We start from the raw sequence: 22,050 nt of genomic DNA on the forward strand, positions 1-22,050 counted from the left end.
ATTTCTATTAAAATATGTATTGCCATGAGGCTGTGGCTTACCTGTAATGCTCCGGAATGTTACTCCTTTGGCGGGTACATGGCATCTCCTTGGTGGCTGACTCTTTGTGTTTCCCTTCTCAGCATTCCTACTCTGGTAGCCCTGGCTATACTTCCTGCCTGACTACTAGGCAATCAGCATTTATTGACCAACAAATAAGAGAAACATATATTCATAGCATACAGAAGGACATCCTCCATCAGAGGGACATCGCACATGGGCCCCACTCATAGGCAAAGAACTACAGGCAACTGATAACTGCTGAGGGAGGGAGAATTAGTCTTTCCCCTAGATAAGCCCTCAAAGTACTAAGTGGTCAGTCCTGAAATCATGTAGATACAAGCTACATTAAATTGATTTTAAAAATATACTTATGTATGTATACACAATAATAATCAAAGAAAAGAGGTCATAATTTGAGAGGGCATAAAGTAAAAGATATAAGGGGTTGAATACAGGGGACATGGAAGGGGTTGGAAAGAGCAAAGAGGAATATGATGTAATTATAGTTAAATTCAATTATTTTTCTATCTGTAGTTAGTTGAATCTACTGACATAAAACTAGCAGTGATAGATGCTGTTTGTACTGAAATTCTGACACTCCTAGTTTCTGAATAAATGTGTATACACTTGCCTTTTACAAACCTAGAATCCCTCATTAAGGGACTTGAATCTTACTATTTTATCTTTAAAATCATACCATATATAATATATATATATATATTATATTCAAATTTTAAATAACTTATGAAAACCTTTCTTATTGAGGAATTTTTGTTTTCATGTTTCACTGTTATCATGGGTTAGTTCTTGTCTTATTTATTCCTTGAATAAACTGCCAATAGTGGTAAGATGATCTTCTCAGGATCCTTCCCAAAGAGTCAAATTAGTTGGTTGAAAGGAATTAGTAGATTTTTGATACTTGACTGATAATGCTAAATTTCTCTTCAATAAAATTGTACTGAAAAAAATTCTGACATGGTATTTGAGAGGACAATCCTACTTGCCAACATTCTCATAAAAACATCCTTCTCAAAGGGTGTTAAATTACTTTGGTAAAGTAATTGACATCTGGTTTTGTTTTGAAAGTGAGAACGGACTGTTTTGTTTCCATTTGCATATGATCTTTTTCTTCTTTTATGGGTGAGTTGCCTAATTTATTTCTTTTTTGATTTTCTTGGGAGATCTCTTCAGCTTTCCTTAGTAATATGTTTTCCTATTGATTCTTATCATTCCTTCTTCATAAAGTACTGTAATTTTTAAGTGGCTATTGTAAGGTAGCATGTGTAAAGTAATGAGTTTCATGATGGCAATTTCATATGTATGTGCCAGCACATTTTGCTCTCATTTATTTCCCTTTCCCCTCTCTGGCTGGCTCCCTTAATTCCCCTAGATAGTTCCCACCTCATTCTGCTGTCTTATCCTTTGTATTCCTAATTTTTAAAAATTGAGTTTTCTTTTAACTACCTTTTTATTATTTATTTTCTATTAAACTTTCACATTTGTGTATTCAATCTTTTATCTCGCCTGGGAGTGATTCTTCAACATAACTTGCATGACAATCTCTGGTGGACTCATTAAACTGAGATTCTCAGTCCAACATTAGAATATGTTATTCAGTAATCCATTGCCATGGTTTTTCCCACTATTTTTAGCAAGAAGCCAAGATGATGCTGAGTGAAATAGTTTAATAAACTGTGTTGTCAAATATACTTTCATGGGTTGCACTTTTTTAATTCAACAACTCAAGGATCAAAATTATCCCCAAAGTGTAATTGTGTGTGTATTGAATATGGGCAGTCTTTTTTTGCCATCATTTACACAACATTTATTTGCATTTGGTATTATAAGTAAGAGCTGGCATAATATCAAAGAGAAAGTTTATATGTTGGATACAAATGCAGGTTATTGTATAGAAGATACTTGAATACCAGATGTTGGCATCTGTGGGGGGTCCTAGATTGAGTCCTGAGTGAATATTGGCAGGATTGCATCACATTAAAACATAGAAAGAGCATCACACAGTGATTTCTCATAAACATACATGTACTATTTTTGTATTCTCTCATGTTTTAGTTTTAGATATCTAGTTGTTTGAGTTATCTAGCATTCATATGTCAGAATACCTTACTGTTATAAGAACCATTTTAGCACAATTTACTGAGCAGACTGATAGGTCCTCAATAATTTACAATTTCAATTTTACTACATACTGCAACTGTATATATATTTGAGACAATTGCTAAGCTTGTTTTACTTTATTATTGATTTATTGGTTTATTAAAGTCTGGAGTTTTAACTGCTATAGAGTTTAGGTGCATATAGTGTCCTGAATGGTGACCTCTCCCTTACTTATCTCATTCAAAAGCATTTTTGGCAATTCTTACACGTAGAACTAAAACAATAGGCTGTTAAATTGATTGTCATGCATATTTTACATGCTAGTCACACTCACCTCCCTGCTTTCTCTTATTCCCTTTCCTACCATCACCTTGTCCCAACATGTTTCCACTCCCTATCGTCATATCTTCTTGTTTGTTTTTGGTTTGGTTTTGTGACTCCCTGGGTTTAACCATGGCCTCTTGCAGCAATTCCCCCTCTGCAGCATCCAACAGTTGTTCATAGCTCTTCAAAGAAGGGGAAGATCCCATCCATCTATCCATGGCCAAGTGTTTATGTGCCCTGTCACATGCAGGAATCCACAGCAGCTGTGAGGTCATTACTGCAATGGCCTTGTCATGCTTAGAAGACGGCATGTCCCCACCCTCGTCTCTGTCATGCAGATCTTACATTCTTTTTGACCCTCTTTTGTAATGTTCCCCATTGATGGCTGAGCATTCAATAGTCACCCAATCTCAGCATCTTGACCAACCAATAGCCTCTGCATTAACCTCTGTTCACTGAAAACAAAAGCTCGTTTGACACGGGCTGAAGGCAGCTGTAATCTATTGGTATAAAGGTGAGATTTATTTCCATTTACTGAAACCAAACCTAGGTTCTTCTGGTACCTAGGACTTCCCAAGTCATGGGCCTTCAACCAGGTCCACAGTACCAGGAATGAACTCTATTGGAATGGGTTTCATATCCAATCAGAATGTACCTGATTAGCCGCTTGAGCTTCATGCCATTATTGCACCAGTGAACACATGTTTCTTGGCATATTGTACTGTGGCATGCAGGTTCTGTAACTGGAGGAGAATCTTGATGACTTTTCTCCCTTAGTTGCTTCATAGTGAAGGGACCCGCTCCCCATTTCGGCAGCCATAACAGCCAAACACGTGCTTGTCTGACCTTGCCTTGGTCACCAAGAGGTCAGATGCCTGCCTCGTGGCAAGGAACCAATCAGAAGTTAGCTGGTGATGCTATGCTTTATGGCTCTGGGTGTGCTTTACGGACAAATGCACAGCAATGATGTAACCACCCTGGGAGGGCCTCTGGGCCATAACAACCAGTTGACCAATCAACACAGGGCAAGCCCTCCAAGCTTGATTGGGGTGACCGTGGTCCTGGGTGAGATCCTGGAGGTCTGAGCTTCCGGGGTTCTTACAATAGCAACTTCTAGAACTATGCAGATTAGAGTGTGGGGGAAGCTTCCAGCCCAGTTCCAGAATGATTTCTCTATGTTCAACATCTAAACATGTGGTACCTTCAGCCACAGGGGTTTATTGTCTACTTCTTGTGGACTCCTGGGAGCAGTGGAAATAGCCTGTGTTATTTTTGAGGATGTCTGGCACCTTTGTGGCTCACTATTTTGGAGAGGTATCCTGTACTTGTCATTGAGAGTTTTGTTTAGTGACTCATAGTGTCTGGATGAGCATTATCCACTCATGCAGGATTTCTCTGTCCAGACTCTGTTTTTTGAAAGTATATACATATCAGTTGTGTTAGAATTAAACACATAAATACATTAATTAGCTTAATTAGTTAATATGTATGCCAATTAGTGTTTTCATTCTCTATTGCTGTGATAAAACATCATGACCAAGTCAACTTACAAAAGAAACAATTTAATTTGAAACTTTTCGTTGCAGGGACTTGGAGTTCATGATGGCAAAGGAAGGACATGATGGCCTTTGCAGGGAGCTTACATCCTGATATGCAAGTTGGAGGCAAAGCCAGGCATGTCTTGTGGGAAGAAAGGGAAAATGTATGTCACCCCCACCCCAGTGACATACCTCCTAATCCTTCCTAAATAGTTCCACCAACTAGGCACATTCAAACTTATGAGACTATAGGGATCATTCTCATTCAGTTAGTTACCATATTGTTTCTTCATAAATCTCCAAGTTTGGTTAAATCTCCATTACTCCATTACTCCATCCCCTTGCCTTCATCCCTGTTTAAATCTTGCCATCCTTAGTAGTCTTTCCCTCTACTTTAATATTCTACTATCGGCATTCTTTATAAGTCTCCCCTCCCTCACCCCAGGCTCCTTAATAGTTTCCATTCTCTACAGATATTCCAAATTAAATTTACAAGTTAAAAATTTAAAACAATGATGCACGTATGAGGAAGAACATGTGGCATTTTCTTTCTTTCTTGGTCCAGGTAATCTCAGTAGAATATTCTTCAGTTCCATCCATTTTTTTTTTCCCACAAATATTTTTTCAACTTTTTTATTTGAATTAGAAACAGGATTGATTTACATGACAATCCCAGTTCCCTTCTCCCACCCATCCTCCCCTACCACCCTCCCCAACTAAAACTCTATCACATATCATTCTGCTCCCCATGGATGGTGAGGCCTTCCATAGGGTGTCATCAGAGTCTATTGTATCCTTTGGGATAGGGCCTAGGCCCACCCCCATGTGTCTTGGCACAGGGAGTATCCCTCTATATGGAATGGGCTCCCAAAGTCCACTCCTATGCTACAGATAAGTACTGAACTTCTACAAGAGATTTCCGAGGTTTCATCACAGAAACCCATGTTCCCGGGGTCTGGATCAGTCCCATGCCGGTATCCCAGCTATCAGTCTGGGGAGCAAGAGTTCCCAGATGTTTAGGTCAGCTGTTTCTGTGGGTTTCACCAGCCTGGTCTTGACCCCTGTGCTCTTTACTCATTCTTCTCTGAATCTGGGTTCCAGTTCAGTTCGGTGATTAGTTGTGGGGATCTGCTTCTACTTCCACCAGCTGCTAGATGAAGGCTATAGGATGGCATGTAAGTCAGTCATCAATCTCATTATCAGGGGAGGGCATTTAAGGTAGCCTCTCCTTTGTTGCTAAGATTGTTAGCTGGTGTCATCTTTGTAGATCTCCAGACATTTTCCTAGTGCCTGAATTCTCTGTAAACCAAAAATGTCTCCCTCTATTATGATATCTCCATTCTTGTTATCATCTATTCTTCCCCTTACTCAACCTTTGGCCCACAAATATTTTTAGCTTTGCCTTTCTTTATAGCTGAATAAAATCCCACTGTGTATATGTACCAAATGCACATTAGTTGATGGCTATCTAGACTGATTTTATTTTCTAGTTATTGTGACTAGAAAAACAATGAACACATATGTGGAAGTATTACTGAGGCAGGATATAAGTCCTTTGAGTATAAGTCTGACAGTGGTATAATTGGATCACAAGGTACTTCTATTTTCAGTTCTATAAGAAATCTCCATATTAATTCCCATAGTGACTGCACCTACCAACAGTATATAAGGATTGTTTACCTTCCTATGAACAGTATATAAGAGTTCCTCTTTCTTTACATAAAACTAATATTTGTTGTAATTTGCTTTATTAATAATAGCCATTACAATTGATTAGGAAGAGATATCAAAGTAGTTTGAATTTGTATTTCTTTGGTGGTTAAGACTGACCAACACTTTCCATGTGGTGGTGGCACATACCTTTAGTTCCAGCACTTGGGAGGCAGAAGTAGGTGGATGTCTGTGACTTTGAGACCAGACTGGTCTACAGAGTGAGTTCCAGGACAGCCAGGGCAGTTACACAGAGAAACCCTGTACCAAACAAAACAAAACAAAGCAAAACAAAACAAAACAAAAACAAAAACAGAAAAACAACAACAACAAAAAACCCCAAAACCCAGCAGCAACAACAACAAAAGAATGGCCAACACTTAAAAAAAAAAAAAGCGTTTGCTAGCCATTTCAACAGTTGTTCATTTCTTAATGTTTAGGTTTTTTAATTCTCTGTGTATTGTACTCACTAATCCTTAGTAGACAGTCTTCTCTGTAGGCTGCCTCTTTACTCACTGATTGGTACTTTCCTTTGTTATAAAGAATCTTCACAGTTTCCTGAGGTTCCCATCTATCAACTGTTGGCCTTATTTCCTGTACAGCTAGAGTTCTATCCATAAAGTCCTTACTTACATATTCTGTGTATCAAAATTCCTGTGTTTTCCTATAGCAGCTTCAGAATTCCTGATCTTACATTAAGCTATTTAAACTGTTTTAAGTTGAGTTTTATACAGAATGAGAAATGAGGATTTAAATTCAGTTTTTTTTTTACATGTTGATATTCAGTTTTCCAAGCAGTTTGTTTGTAGATACTATCTTTTTCTCTATGTATAGTTTTGACATCTTTATCAAAACTTGGACGAATGTGTAAGAGACTTTCTATGAAGCAGGATTTTGAAGGACTGTTCTACCTTGTCTTGGTAAAGTTTAGTAGTCTGTTTTCTTTGTGGCCTGCTTGTCCAGTTTGTACAATATACTGTCAGCAGTTCAGGCAGCCAGTTTTCTTCTTTTGAAATCCTTTTTACTGACTTCAAGTAGGTATTATTTCTTAAATTTTTTTAGATTTATTTTAAATGTTTCTATTTTAATTCACAAGTAAAACATTTTACCTGTGACCAGTTGGAAAGGGCTCCCACTACTGAGGCTCGTTTATAAGCAACGCTGGCCTGTAAAGGTTATCAGATTCATTATCACATGTGGAGAGCAGAATAAGAGAAGGGGAAAGCATATTAACCATATCAGTGTTTCCATGATCTCCAAGCCATGTTTATGACAAGGATTCACACATGACTATTTCTTTCTTTAAAAAGTATTATAAAACTAGAGGACTTGGGGGATCTTATTGTAGGACACATTGCATTACCTTTAGGGAAATAGAAGGAAAAAGAGCTACTGACTAACTCTGAGAGTGGATAAACCCTCTGAGTATGATCAAGTTTGCTCTGCTGTATAGAAAGATAGCCCATTATAATTGATTAGGAAGAGTTATCAAAGTATTTTGAGTTCGTTTTTCTTTGGTGGTTAAGAATGACCAGTACTTGCCATGTGGCACAGAGGGAGCCTTAGGAAGTTTCAAACTATGCTTATCAACTTGAGAAGCCTAACAAATATATGGTCATAGAATTGATAATTTGGGGCTATCTCAAGGATATATTAGAGACAGTGCAGAATCTTGTCCGGATGTAGTAGGGTCTCTTGAAAAAAACAAAAACAAAAACAAAAACATAGTGTGGAGCTCAGTGGACAGGAGGATGTTAAGGATGTGTGGTAAGTGCCAGGGCTTCTGTGAGAAACTATCCTAAGCCAGGATGCTGACAGCTATAGCAATCTATTGTCTTATAATTCTGCAGGCTATATGTAGCTGTTGGTAGCTACCGGCTACCTCTGCAATCTGTAAGATAACTCTTCTCTGCCTTTTCTTGTCCTCTTGTGGTTTGCCAGGAGTCTTTGATGTTCCTTGGATTGGGACTGCATAACAACCCTGCCTGTGCTATTACATTGTGTTCTTCCAGTGTGTATGTGTCCAGATGCACGTTTTCTTATAAGAACACCAGAAGTATTCAACGAAGGGTCAACCTACTCCAGTATGACCTCATCTTCTTACTAATTACATCTGCAACAGCTCTTGTTTCCAAATAAGGTCATTTTTTTTTTCCCTGGGACCCCGAAGGTGGGGTAGGGATTTAATGCAACTTTTAAAGGAAAGATATAATTTTATTCACAAAATATTAAATATGTGAGGTGTGATGTCAAAGACCTTGTATTTTTCGTCTAAGGAATGACCAGTGGCTTTTGAAACAGCTGAGATCAAAATGAATGTGAAGACAAGAAGAGTCCCTGTGATGAGAGAAGGGCATAATCAGACCGGCAAAAACTGACGGTTTGAGACTCTCTAAACATCCTAGCTGGTTATCTGTCTACAGGGAAAGGGTCTTGAGGGTTTGAGACTCTCCAAACATCCTAGCTGGTTATCAGTCTACAGGGAAAGGGTCTTCCGGCAGCAAAGATATTTACTGAGTGATGTAATATAGAATTAAATGCTCTGGCTCACTAAAATTTATATTTATACAGTTATGCATCAGGTTATATGCTTTCTATCAACATAAACTCCTATTCTTCCCAGTACTAAAATACTTGTATTGACATAAGCTGACTAGATTATCTGCACATATTATATTCACATGTTTATCCATATACATATAAATACACAATCTTTCATACTTTGTATCATTCTTCAAGATTGAAAATATTGATCCGTTACAGAAGGTAGCAAGCTTGTCATAGCATAGTGGTCTAAACTGGGAAGGACACTTACAGTTTACAACCTGAAAACATTGTGTTTCTCTAAGAGTCTAGAAAAATCACTCTATTTCATTTCTCTATGATTAAGTGAAAAGTTGTTCAACATTTGGGGTTCATGACAGTATGCAGACTGCTTGGTTTATGTGTACAAGACCCTGGGTTCAATCCTCCTCACCCCCGGAACTACAGAAACAAAACTGAAATCCCTTTGTCCAAACTCAGGAAGGCAAATAAAATCAACAGCCGTGTCTCCAGATTGCTCTTTTCCAGCTATATCCCTATGTTTAAATATATTTCATGTGTCATTTATGTTTCCCAGCAGAAATGGAATGTTTTCTATTGCTATTAGTACTTTCAGCAATTAATTAATCAATATGGAAACTGTGTATTGAAGGTTGCTTGATTCAGAATAGTAACAGGGTTTCTCTGTGTAGCTTTGGAGCCTATCCTGGCCCTCGCACTGTAGACCAGGCTGGCCTCGAACTCACAAACATCCGCCTGCCTCTGCCTCCCAAGTGCTGGGAAAGGCGTGTTCCACCAACGCCCAGCCAGTAATAACTTTTGATTCAGGATTCAGGAAAATTACTTAGAAATGAGTTCTATTTCCCTTTTCACATTGTCTCTCGAGAAAGCACCTGGGTAAGGATGTACTGAGCACTTCTTGAGGTGTGGCTAAAAGACTGTTTGGTTCACCTTTGGATCTGGCACATTTTTCTTTCAAGTCAATGAGGTTGTCCTCCTGAAAGCTCTGGCATTTGTCTTTCTTACAGAGAAGCCATACAGCCTGGAAGGGGAAAACCATCCTTGCCAGGTTCAATGTTGCCCCCCTCAGGAGCGTCTCTGCAATGGAAAGTTACAATTACCACCCAAGGGCTTGAAGGGCCGAGGTGCTGTCAAACCTCAGAACTTACATTTTAAAGAGCAAACAAAGTAAAATAGCAGAGACATCGCCGCCTTTCTCTATCTAAACTGGAGGCCCAAACAAATACTCTGTGCTTGCACGCACAGAACTGGCCCTGCCCCTGGGGGAAAGATGATGTCTTCCACAGCCTGGGAGGCAGCATTTTCTCCAACAGGCTGGCAGATGTAGGGAATTTTCTCGTGACTCACACTAGCTTGCTCCAGTCTAAGCTTAATTGGGCAGTCCATAATCTCTTCAGGTTCAGCTTTGGGAAACTGCCCTCCAATAGGCTTTAGGTGACAGGCAGTGTCTGGACTTAGGAAGCAGTGTAGCTGACTCTGAATGGACATGGGACTTTGGAGCCTTCTGGATAACATAGTTGCTTACCTTCTTGTTATCAGCCTGAAAAACTTATTCAAGTGACACATTTTCAGTCCCCTGACTGTCTCATGACCAACTGGAAGGTCTTAGGCAAAGCTCAATCCAGGAAGATTGTCATAAAATTGTTGACTGGACTCTGCCTCAGGAAAAGCGGAGCGTGTCCTGGCTTACGTTCATACCGCTGACTCTGAGTAGTCAAGGCTTTTCTTTGCCTTTTTATTGTCGCCTCTGCGGTCCTAGGAATGCACACACGGTAGGGAAACGTTCCATTACTCAGGTGTATCCCTAGCCTGAAGGATTAGTGGATTATGAAAAATAGCAATGTTCTGGAGCTCACGTAGAGATCCCCGTGTAGCAGATCCATTCTTGGTCTTACAGAGAGGCTGTGGAATGGAGGAACCATGGACTTTTTAAGGGTCAGTGATGGCAAGAATGAGGAAGGGTTTTTTACGTGGGAGAGAGACTCAACAAAGGCTAAGTCAACGCTAACATGCTTGCATGTCTCTCCTGTATTTCCACATGCCCAAGCTTGCCAGGCAAAAGACCCTGGAGTCCACTGAAGATGAGTGTTTTTTATCTGCTGTGATGTGACTGTCACTCTTTCAAGACATCTGCTCTGTTTCACTAATCACAATTTCATTTGAAAATACTAGTGCTTTCATTTTAATAGTAGGCTTTTGAGTATTTGGTTGAAGCTAAGATTTCTTTGTTAGACGAAAGAAAGAGTATTGTAAGATATAAAGCAATAAAATATTTGTTTTATGTAAAGAAAGGAATACTCAATTATTTTATTTACATTCCTGTACAGCTTGGGTCAGGCTGCCCCGTGAAGTTTTGTTTTCTAAAGGGTAAGTCTCCACAATGACCTCATCCCAGAGTCAAGTTACAGCAGAAATAAATTAAGTCAAGATTTTCTTTTACTATGCATAATTATTCTCAGTTTTATAGAATAAGACAAAAGATACGAAGTCTAAAGAATTTTGGACAAAAGTGACTTATTATCTAATTTAAAACGTTCATTTTTTTTTGAGATAATCAAGAAACGTTCCCTCCTCAGGTTAAAATGAAAATAGTAAACCAATCAGTTATATAATTTTAGATGCCACTTTATCAAAAATGTGGATCGTTAAATGACTGAAATATTTTCTTAACGATCCAAGAGAGTCAAGGCAGAGGAACACCTTTAAGAATTTATGTTTGTATAGTGCATTTATTTCAACTAAAGAGAAATGGGAGAAATCTGAAATAATTTTGGAAAGTTAAGCTGTGTTTTAAATATAGATAAAATAAAGGGATTTTTATGCCTTTTATTTTAAAGGCACAAGTAGGGCAGAAATAGGAGTGACCAGCAGGGGGCTTTTTAGGCTGCTGTTTACCTTTCAATGAACCAAACTGAAAGTTGACTTTACTCTTATTTCTGTAAGCAAATAGCAGTGGGGAAGCCAGTGCTACAGCGACCTTGCTGGTCCAAACAGTGTAGTTCTCCTCTGTTTAGTTATTTACTCTCTTCTTTTCCATCCCCGTTGTCTCTTCCAAGACCTGGTAGGTGTGACCTCTGCTGGACTGAGTTAGCACTCACATTCTGTCCTCACAATTCCACCCTTGAAAACTTCCTGAGGAGGAGTTTAATAACGGTTTTCACATAAGACATAGATTGAAAATTAGTTCGGAGCAAAAGGAACAGTGAATTTTATTTATGTGAATTTTGGGACAGTTACAGAAATTGGCTTTATCTGAACCATGCATTTGGGAGGGACTTTTTGCATCTGTGAGGAGTAGAAAGAGGGTTTGAGAATGGCATCCTTCTTGACTCATTTCATTCATTTATGTTACAGTTGCTGTTGTTTTGAGGCCAGGGCTTGATGTGAAGCTTAGGTTGGCCTTGAACTCCTGATCTTCCTGTCTCAGGCTATTCAGGTATGAGAGACACATAGTCTGGTTTTAATGTAACATTTGGAAAGAATGTGCTTTCTCAGTAATTTGGAAGTGTGTAAAGGCCTCCACTCTGGTGAAGCCATCTATTAAATTGTCATTGATTCTGTAATACAGTTCCCAATTATCTTTCCGTACATTCAAAAAATTCACTTGCTGTTTTTTTCTTTCTTTCTGGATCTATCGTATAAATGTAGGCACAATGTCTTTTAAATGAGGCAGAGCAATCCACAGAGAGTGAATACAACCTAGACATTTTGTGTTAACTGAGTGAAATCTCAAGAGAAGTTGAAGCTGACCTCATCTGATTTTTCAAATAAGAATTAAGTCTTGACAGAGACAGCCAGCAATATTTCTAAAATTAGCTTAGATGTTCCAAGTAATTCAAAAGTCAGGAATTCTCAGTTTAATGTGCAAGGCACAAAATTATTTTATGATTTTGTTTTAACTTAGAGAAAATGAAACTTAGATTGTTGAAATAAGGCAGATAGTCGAGAACAGCTTGCCTTAGGGTCACACTTACCAAACTGTGACACATGGCATTGGGACAGGGGTTATTATGACCAGAGGATGAGCTTGTGGCTTTTTTCATATGGTGGTAATTGATGTGTAAATTGGTATTGATAGCTACTGATTTAACTGACAAATAATTGTGTGCCTCCTTACACAGGACCTTGTTGTAAAGTAAAATTTAGAATTCAAATGGCCTATGACCAAATACATTCACTGAGATCCTCACCCCAGGGTGATGTAGAAATTCAGGCTGTTGTTGGGTGACTAGGAAACAAAGATAGAACCAACATAAATGTGACTAGTGCCATGGTGAAAGAGACCGCAGAAAGACCCCTTCATACTTTGTACCCTGTGAATACACAGCAAGAGGATGCCATATGAGTCAGTAGGCTGGGAGCTGAGGAGGTAGCTAACTCAATCAGCACTTGCTGTGTACAGTGTGAGTACCCTAGTTTGATTCCCTGCACCCACGTGGCTGACTGTGCTAGTTCATGCTTATAATCTCAGGTTGGAGAGGTAGAGACAGACAGCTCAGGTTGGAGAGGTAGAGACAGGCAGCTCAGGTTGGAGAGGTAGAGACAGGCAGCTCTATGGGGCTTACTGGTCAACCAGACTAGTCTGATTGGTGAGCTCTCGAATCCTGAGTGATTCTGTCACAAAAGCCAAGAAGGATGAGCATGGGCCCTGAGGAACAAGACCCAAAGTTGACCTCTGGCCTTCACACTCATGTATACATGTATGAACACATGTGTCTATCCTTGATGTGAATACAGAGAGAGAGAGAGAGAGAGAGAGAGAGAGAGAGAGAGAGAGAGAGAGAGAGAGAGAGAGAGAGAGGAGAGAGAGAGAGAGAGAGAGTCTCTCCTCAGACACCAAATCTAAATCTTGGAATCTCCTAATTTCCAGAATATTGAAAGAAATTTCCATTGTTCATCAGCCACCCATTGTTTAGAATTTTACTGTAGCCAGTGACATAGACAAAGACAATTAAACCATCCACTCTTAAGAAAATTTGACTATAAAGATCCAGTATAACTGGACTATCCTCAAATATATCAGCAAAATAGATATGTGGCAGGTGAAAAACCACATTTCTTATCTTTGAAGCATGGCTTGCTGATGTGATCTCTAGCAGGTCAGTTAGCTTTTCCTGCATCAGTAAAATTGGCCAGAGCTTTATGCCTGATTTAGTAATTATTAGACAATCGGTAGTATGGAGTTGAATATTACTTTAGATAATTTGTGAAAATAAAGGCATGCATATAAAATTTAATTCAATAATTATTAGACTATCTGTAGTATGAGTTGCATTTTACTTTAGATAATTTGTGTATATAAAGGCATATATATATATATATATATATATATATATATATATATATATTGTTTTAATCCAAAGCTTGGGATCCAACTGAATTGAAAAGGAGGGAGAGGGGCTGGAAGCAGAAGTATCATGACTTACTGCACAAGAGTAAGGGTGATTTATATGTGCTTGCATAGCTTTGTCCTTTACCATATCTTAGATCCCAGGGTTATCCTTCAAAACAGGGAGGGAATGTATTTTTATTACTGAATGATTTAACCAGTGGCCATGATTATATGACTTATAACCTTGGATTTTAAGATTGTCTTTAGGCGTAATTTGAGGCAGGAATTTAATAGGTTCCTTCTCTGGTTCTAAAAGAAGAGGTCAATAAGAAAAATTCTTTATCTCATTGCAGGTTATAAGACAATTCCTGGGAATGATATTGCAGTGAAATTACTTGGCCCAAATTACTACCAACTATCCCTGCATCTACCTCAAGGAAAGGATGCCCTTTGATGCTGTAACAGGCCTCTGATGATCACAAATGGGAATGTGCAACAGTAAACCTTCCAGTACCCTTTCTTCTAAGAAGTGCTGTACTGCTGTTTGTTCTTTATCTTTTATTTGAATGTGAATAAGAAATAAAATTTGGGGCTGGAGAGATGACTTCAGTTTGAGAAAGCTTGCTGCTCCTTCATAGCACCTGGATTCAATTCTCAGCACACACATGACATCTCAGACTTGTTTGAAAATCCCATTCCAGGGGTATCTAACACTCTCTATTGGCCCTCTTGGGCACTAAGCATGCAAGTGCAGGGCTCAACACCCATACAAATAAAATAAAGTCTTTATTGGTAAAATAAAATGATACAGACTTAGTTAAAACATTTGCCTCCCTACTTGGAAGTGTCTGAGGTAGCAGCAGCAGGATGTGAAGGCTCACCTGGGCCTCAGCAGCTAGACTTGGAGTCCCACTCAGCAGCTGAGGTCGCAATAAGATCACGTGCAGCCACTGTGCCATATGTTAAAAAAAATGTCTTTTCTCTGGTATCAGCTATTTGTAGTCAGTTACACATAACTAATTTTTAAATTTATTATTATTATTATTAATTATTATTATTATTATATGTTAACCTATGAATGGGCTCTGAAGTTTTCTCTCCTTCCTCTGTTGGCTCCTCTAGCAGTTCTCCCAACTGGGGTCATTTTGAGTTACTTGTTTCTGTTTCTTCTATGTGGATCAAGATGTGAGCTCTCAGCTACCAACCCATCTGCCTTCAGTTGGCTACCTCAGCTTTGTGTCATGAACTCTTAACCTTCTGGAACCCTAAGCCCCAAATAAACTTTATGGTCCTTAAGTTACTCTGGTCATGATATTATATAGAGAATAGCAATTAAGACAACTATCACCTCTACTCATGGCAAGCTCTTGGTGGGAGTTGCTTGACTTTTGGCCAGAGACTGGCCTTAGTTATGGCCCCTTCATCGTGGTAGCTTATTGTATCATAGCTCTCAAGAGAGAGAAAATCTGTCAGAAGTGTCAGTTTTCTGTAACTAAAGACCACTGGGAATTCCATCACTTTTACTGATTATGTTAGAAACAAACGATGAAGTCTACTACATGCAGAAGATTAGGGAGGCACATAGGACACGAAGGACAGTGGCACGGATTACTCGGATGCATCTTAGAAGTGTGCCTACTACAGCTGGAGTGATCTAGTCATCACTTTACGCTTCTTATCTATTATATTTAATTATGCACAGAATAAAATCACATCCAAATGAGACAATTTTCAGGCACATGCGTGTGCATACACACACACACACACACACACACACACACACACACACACAAACACTGGTACACCCCAAAACAAATGACATAAAATTTTCATGAAAGGGTCAGCATTTGTCTGTAGAGAACTCTAGTAGTGTTAGTGTCCAACAGTGTATTGCTTTCTCCTAAAAAGAGGAGAAAGGTGTTCTAATTGGCCTTTGATGTTAGGATATGGGGCAGATAAGAAAGGGAAAACAACATTACTGATTAAAAAAAAGCACGGTTAAAGAATATCATGATGTGTACTCACCACAAAGTCTTATTGTTTTTCTTGAGCTCTTTGATTTTTTAATAGCTTTGCAATAGCTAGAGCTGAGGAGTCAAAAATCTTTACACAGAGTACCAAAGTGAAGAATTCCCAGTATCAAGAATTCTCTGTAATTAACAATACGAGGAACAGACCATTTCAACAGAATGGCACACAGCACTGCAATGAAAGAGGAAAATTTGGACCAGGTCAGGTGAGAAATGTGTTGTTTCTGAGGGAGGCAAGGATGGGCAATTCTAGTGCTCACTAATAGCGTGTTCTTTCCCCATCTCCATTTACAGGAAGACACTACCTTTTCAGTTAGACAGGATCATGTAACTCTGGCAAGGAATTGCAAGCAAAAGAGATGTGCTGCTTCCTTGTCCAAAGTACAGAAGAAGGGACTGAGCTCTCCAGGAACCCCTCCTCTTGCTGTAGTGCTGACCTGTCCTCTTGGTTGACTATAGATAAGAAAAAGACCCTGTCACTGGCTGGTCTTGGATAAATACTTGAGCTATAATGGTGACCATTATGTTAAGGTAACTATTCTATTTTTAAGTTAATTCTATAATTCCCATGAATTGAGTGGCTTGAAATTGAGCGCATTTGTTATTTGTAAGTCTGAAGGGAAGGACATCTGAAATAAAACTGTAGTTAATTGTGAGTTCCTATTGGCTGCTGGTGGGAGAGTATTTTCCTTGCCTTTTCAAATTTCCTTCTTTCTTTATCAAGACAGGGCTTCTCTCTGTAACAGCTCTGGCTGCCCTGGAACTCACTCTGTAGACCAGGCTGACCTGGGACTCATGGAGCTCCACCTGCCTCTAGCTCCCGAGTACTGGGATTAAAGGTGTCTGCCACTGTACTCTGCTTGCTTTCTATCACTTAAAGGACTGAAGACTCACTTTGGCTTCTACTTTGGAAGTTTCAGCTCACAATTACCTAGCTCTTTGAGGGGAGGCAGGACTTTGTGGCAGAAGAACTTTTAGTGAAGTGGAATACCCACCTCATGATTGTTTAGGAGGCAGGGTGTGATGGAAGGAAGGAGGGATGGAGGGAGAGACAGAGGCTGAGAGACTAAGAAAGGGGAGGCAAGAGATCCCATTCCAGGCAGACCACAGTGACCTACTTTCTCCAATGAGGCCCGACCTCTAAAAGTTTTCACTGTCTATGAATAATATCCCACTTATATTATGAATTCAGTGCCTTGGAGCCTTCATGATCTAATAATCCTCCCCCTCTTAATTTTGCTGAATTGGAAACTAGGGCTTCAAAATGTGAGTCCCAAGGGGACACTCCAAACTCAAGCCATAGCATCTATCTTACCAGCGTTCTCTCTAGCTATGAAGCTGGCAGCATAGCATCTTCAAATCCAGCTTTTCTCATTTCTCTCTCTTTCTTATATACTCATACACATAAAAAATGAAAAAAGGGGGGAGGGACAAAAAGTCTTCTGTGGGAGGGACTTATAAGTTTCTTTAGTGAAAAAATAGATTACTACGGGAATGAATTAAATCTAAGAAATTTATGATAACATTGATTTACAAAGGTGCAAAGAGTCCTTTCCCATATTCCTCAGTGCTATAAATCTCTCCAAGAGAGAAGATTTAGAATAATTGAATTCTTCTGGGATTTTCCATTATTAGATAGAAAGTTTTATTGTTTCCTGATTATGCCATCTGAGGCCCATCTCCAGACAGGGAGGTGTCTGGTTGTCCTATATCCCACTGGGCCAAGCCTACCTTCCACCCTAGAGACAAGTCATTCTAGTTAAAAACAGTTATGTCTCATTTCAGGAGGTGGTATAAACTGGGATAAGGTATTTGACAAAATTGGGCTTTATATGATAGGAACTGTTAGTCACTTAACAAGGGACATTTCTAAAGACAAAAAGAGAAGAAAGACTAGTGGTTGGAGCAGACTCTAAGCCAGTCTATTTTTAGTACTGGGTCCCAGAAAGCAGTTGATTGAGGAACAGTGTAGATGTAGGTCCCTTGTGTACCTAGATAGCAGGATGAGGATGGCAATGGCCCACTCACAATCAGAGTCAGTTCTAGAAATAGAGAATAGAAACTACACATTGTCGTTAAGGCTCTGAGTGGCCACAATGTGATAATCCTTCCATTATATCAAGCTGCCCAGTGTCAGTTTCTCAAGTTGCAGGGGAGAGGTAGTTGTAGCTCTCAGTGATCAGTCAGAAGAGTGGGGGATAAACTGGGAATATTAAAACAGGGATCAACTGGGAATGCTGGTAAGGTTGTTATAATTTCCCATTATAAAACATTTCTTTTTCAATCACTCCCTTTCCAATAAAAGTAATTGACGTTCCAGTATCAATTTCATGTCATAACCTGACTATTTATATAAACTCAGCAAAATGAATGATTGGCTAAAGAGTCATTTTTGAGATTGCTTTGCTGGAGTTTCATAAGGGATCTTGGATTGGACTTTTAGAATCCTTTCGTCAAGAAATCAGGACTAAGAATTCACCTCCAGATTTTATTTCTTCTGCCCAACACTTGGGTAAATGTCCATCTTCTTGACATCCTTATGTGTCTTACAGTTCACAGATCTGCTGGGAAGTCAATCTCTTTACTTATCTATGATGTTGGCACAATAGCTGGGACCCAAAATGTTTCCAATGGCTCTAATACTGAAGTCTTGACTTGGGGCAATAGTGGAGCCTTTAAGGAAGATGTGCTATGTTGTTTCCTCTGAATTGAAACATTCAGAAATGAAAATGTAAAATGAAATTTACAAGGTTCAGAAAGTGAATTAGCCAGCTTCACCAAAAGAATAGAACTGAATGTGTGTGTGTGTGTATATATATATATATATATATATATATATATATATATATCTCAAGGCAGTTTATTAGTCTGACTGATAAGATGAAGATTCAGTTTCTAGAGAGCAGATCCTTATTGAATTTATGCAAATAACTATGTTGTCATGAAGTAGACTGCTTACTAAGAGTTTCCAAATTCTCAAGGGATCAATCAGATAAGAAGTGAGGAAGATAAATGCCTCATCCTGTGTATAAAGGATTAATCTCTGGGACTGTGATTTCACATATTACAAGAGAAAAAGTTCTCCTTAAACTTTGAAACGGAGCACGGAACCTCAGCAGTGTTCTATACTAGTCATAAAAGACACCAGCTCCAGACATTGTTCATCAGCTCACTTACTTGCCAGTAATTAATTCTTGTCTTGCTGGATCTCGGGTTCACGGTATTATAAACCTATCACTGTCTCCATTCATTCTGAAAACTGTTACAGACTTTAGTGAGACAACCTTAGGTTTCTTTTCACAATGTCATCAGAAGCTTGTACCCTGGAGTGCCTGTCACAGTCATTTCCACGGTGATTTAGGTAGTCCTTGCTGAAGACAGAGGGTTTTCGTTAGCACTCGATAGAGGTGCTTTCAGGAAGTCATGGAAGTGAATCAGTGACTGTAAATAATGAAATGTTTACAATGGCCATTGTGAAGGATCTGGTGGGAGGGCATGCTCATGCAGTTTGACAAGGAAATTTGTTTGCCCCTGGGTGCTGTAACACACACACACACACACACACACACACACACACACACACACGTCTATTCATCCCAGATGGAAGCACATGACAGACCAATGTATGCATAATGCAAAGTCCAACTTAGCAAACCAACTTTGAGTTTTATTGGAGTTACTTTGGAGTTACTTACATGAACTTAGGTGAGGGGTTACTTACAGGAACAGACATGATTCAAAGGCCACCTCCACCTGGTGACAGCTCATACAAGCTGGAAGCCTGGAGCACACTGTAGAGCCTGCAGGCAGCTCAACAGATTGGACAGTGTGTTCTTTGTTTTTTTTTCAGGCATCATCTTGGTTGCGCTCTCTCTCTCTCTCTCTCTCTCTCTCTCTCTCTCTCTCTCTCTCTCTCTCTCTCTCTCTCTCTCTCTCTCCTTCTTCAAAGCTTGGCGTGTCTGTGACTCGCAGTAGTTAGTAGTTTTTGTTGTTCATATACATTTGAGAGGCAGAGGCTTAGGGATTCTGGTCAGTTCCAGGGACTTCCTAAAGCTATTTTGAGTTGTTTGCTACCTCCCTTAACTTGCTGATTGGAATGTTTCAATGTCAGGGGACATTGTTGCTCCACAACTAAACAATGTGCAGCATTTGAAGAACAACAGGAAACACAATGTTGTGCCAGGGCATTGTTAGAGCAGAGGCCACAGTCAGTTTCTGAGGGCCATCTATAATTTTTGAAATACTCATCTTACTGTATATGCTCACAAAATTCATAAAATACAAATTGGGCTAGGAGTAGCTTCTCATTTGATTATGCTTCCCTTGCAATTTAGCAACCAAAAGAACTTAGATGGATAAACTTCTCTCTCCTTACAAGGTGAGATAAGTCTTTGACATTTTCCATGTACCATCTAAGGCATCTCAAAGTTTTCTTAAGGTCAAGAAGCTTTCATTTAGAATGGACCTGGGGGTCATTTGGGAAACCCCAAAATGTAAAAATGATCTAATCACCCCATTAAACAACACCACGGGTCACTGAGAGAAAAGAATTCTTCAGCCAAAGCACCAATAAAGACCAGGTTCATGTGGAACCTGTGTCTTTTTCTTAAGAGTTTTGAGATAGGGTCTCATTCTAGAGATCAAGATGGACTTTGGCTCATTCTAGAACTCAGGGCACCTTCAAAGCAGTGGTCCTTCAGCCTCAGCCTAGGATTGCAAGTGCTCAGCACATCCAGATCTTTTAATATTGAGAAGATCCAATTCTCCTAGGTGACAATGAGGCGATAAAGACAACAAAAAGCACAAAAACTGCTATGATGATTGACACACATGAGTTGCTGAAACACTAAAGAAAGATGTGAATTCTCTCTTGAAAAACAGACCAACAATTTAAGCCACTGTCCTTCTTTCCATCCTCCCCTTTCTTATTTCCTTCCTTCCTTCCTTTCCACCTTCCCTTCCTCCCCTCCCTCCCTTCCTTCCTTCCTTCCTTCCTTCCTTCCTTCCTTCCTTCCTTCCTCTTTCCCTCCCTCCCTCCTTCCCTCTCTTTCTTCCTTTGTCTTTGTGAGTTTCTTGTCTTTTTGTCAGTTGTTTGGTTGTATTGGGGACAGAATCAAATTTCTTAGTCCATGCAGGGCTTAGAGTCTTGACAGTTCCCCAGCCTCTGGCTCTGGAATGTGAGGACTACACACATGAGCCTCATTGCCCACTTTTTCAAACGCTTCCTTTTAACTCAGAGATAAACCTAAGCTCTGGTTTTACATTGGTGTCTCCTTGCTGTTAAGGTTCAATTTAAAACTTTATGATAATCTGCCCAATTGTAGTTGGCTTCCCCCTGTCTGCTTTCTCTATGTCTTTTGTTTTCCATAAGTTTTTGCAATGTCTGTGTACATTCAGGTTTCTGTCTTTCACTTTTTTTCTTTCTTTTTCTGGAAATTTTTTTCCGTTTTTTAAAATTTGAATTAGAAACAAGATTGTTTTACATGTCAATCCCAGATCCATCTCCCTTCTCTCCTCCCCTGCCTTCCCCCAACCAAAACCCTACCTATCACATACCCTTTCTGCTCCCCAGGGAGGGTGAGGCCTTCCATAGGGGATCTTCAGAGTCTGTCATATCCTTTGGGATAGGGCCTAGGCCCACCCCTGTGTGTCTTGGCTCAGGGAGAATCCCTCTGTGTGAAATGGGCCCCCAAAGTCCATATATATGCTAGGGATAAGTACTGATCCACTACAAGAGGCCCATAGATTTCCGAGGTTTCCTCACTGACACCCATGTTCATGGGGTGTGGATCAGTCCCATGCTGGTTTCCCAGCTATCAGTCTGGGAACCAAGAGCTCCCCCTTGTTCAGGTCAGCTGTTTCTGTGGGTTTCACCAGCCTGGTCTGGACCCCTTGGCTCATCAATTCTCCTTCTCCGCAACTGGATTCCAGTTCAGTTGAGTTCAGTTCAGTGTTTAGCTGTGGGTGTCTGATTCTATTTCCACCAGCTGCTGGATGAAGGCTTTAGGATGGCATATAAGTTAGTCATCAATCTCATTATCAGGGGAGGGCATTTAAAGTAACCTCTCCTCTGTTGCTTAGATTGTTACTTGGTGTCATCTTTATAGATCTCCAGAAATTTCCCTAGTGCCTGATTTCTCTTTACACCTACGTCTCCATCTATTATGGTATCTCTTATCTTGCTGTCCTCTATTCTTCCCCTGACTCAAATTTCCTGCTCCCTCATGTCCTCCTCTCCCCTCCTCTTCTCCCCTTCTCATTCTCCTAGCTCCCTCTCCCCTCCTCCATGCTCCCAATTAGCTCAGGAGATCTTGTCCCTTTCCCCTTCTCTAGGGGACCATGTATGTCTCTCTTAGAGTCCTCCATGTTTCCTAGCTTCTCTAGCGGTGTG

This window comes from Cricetulus griseus, chromosome 4 (assembly GCF_003668045.3).
Source record: "Cricetulus griseus strain 17A/GY chromosome 4, alternate assembly CriGri-PICRH-1.0, whole genome shotgun sequence".
Classification (NCBI taxonomy): Eukaryota; Metazoa; Chordata; class Mammalia; order Rodentia; family Cricetidae; genus Cricetulus; species Cricetulus griseus.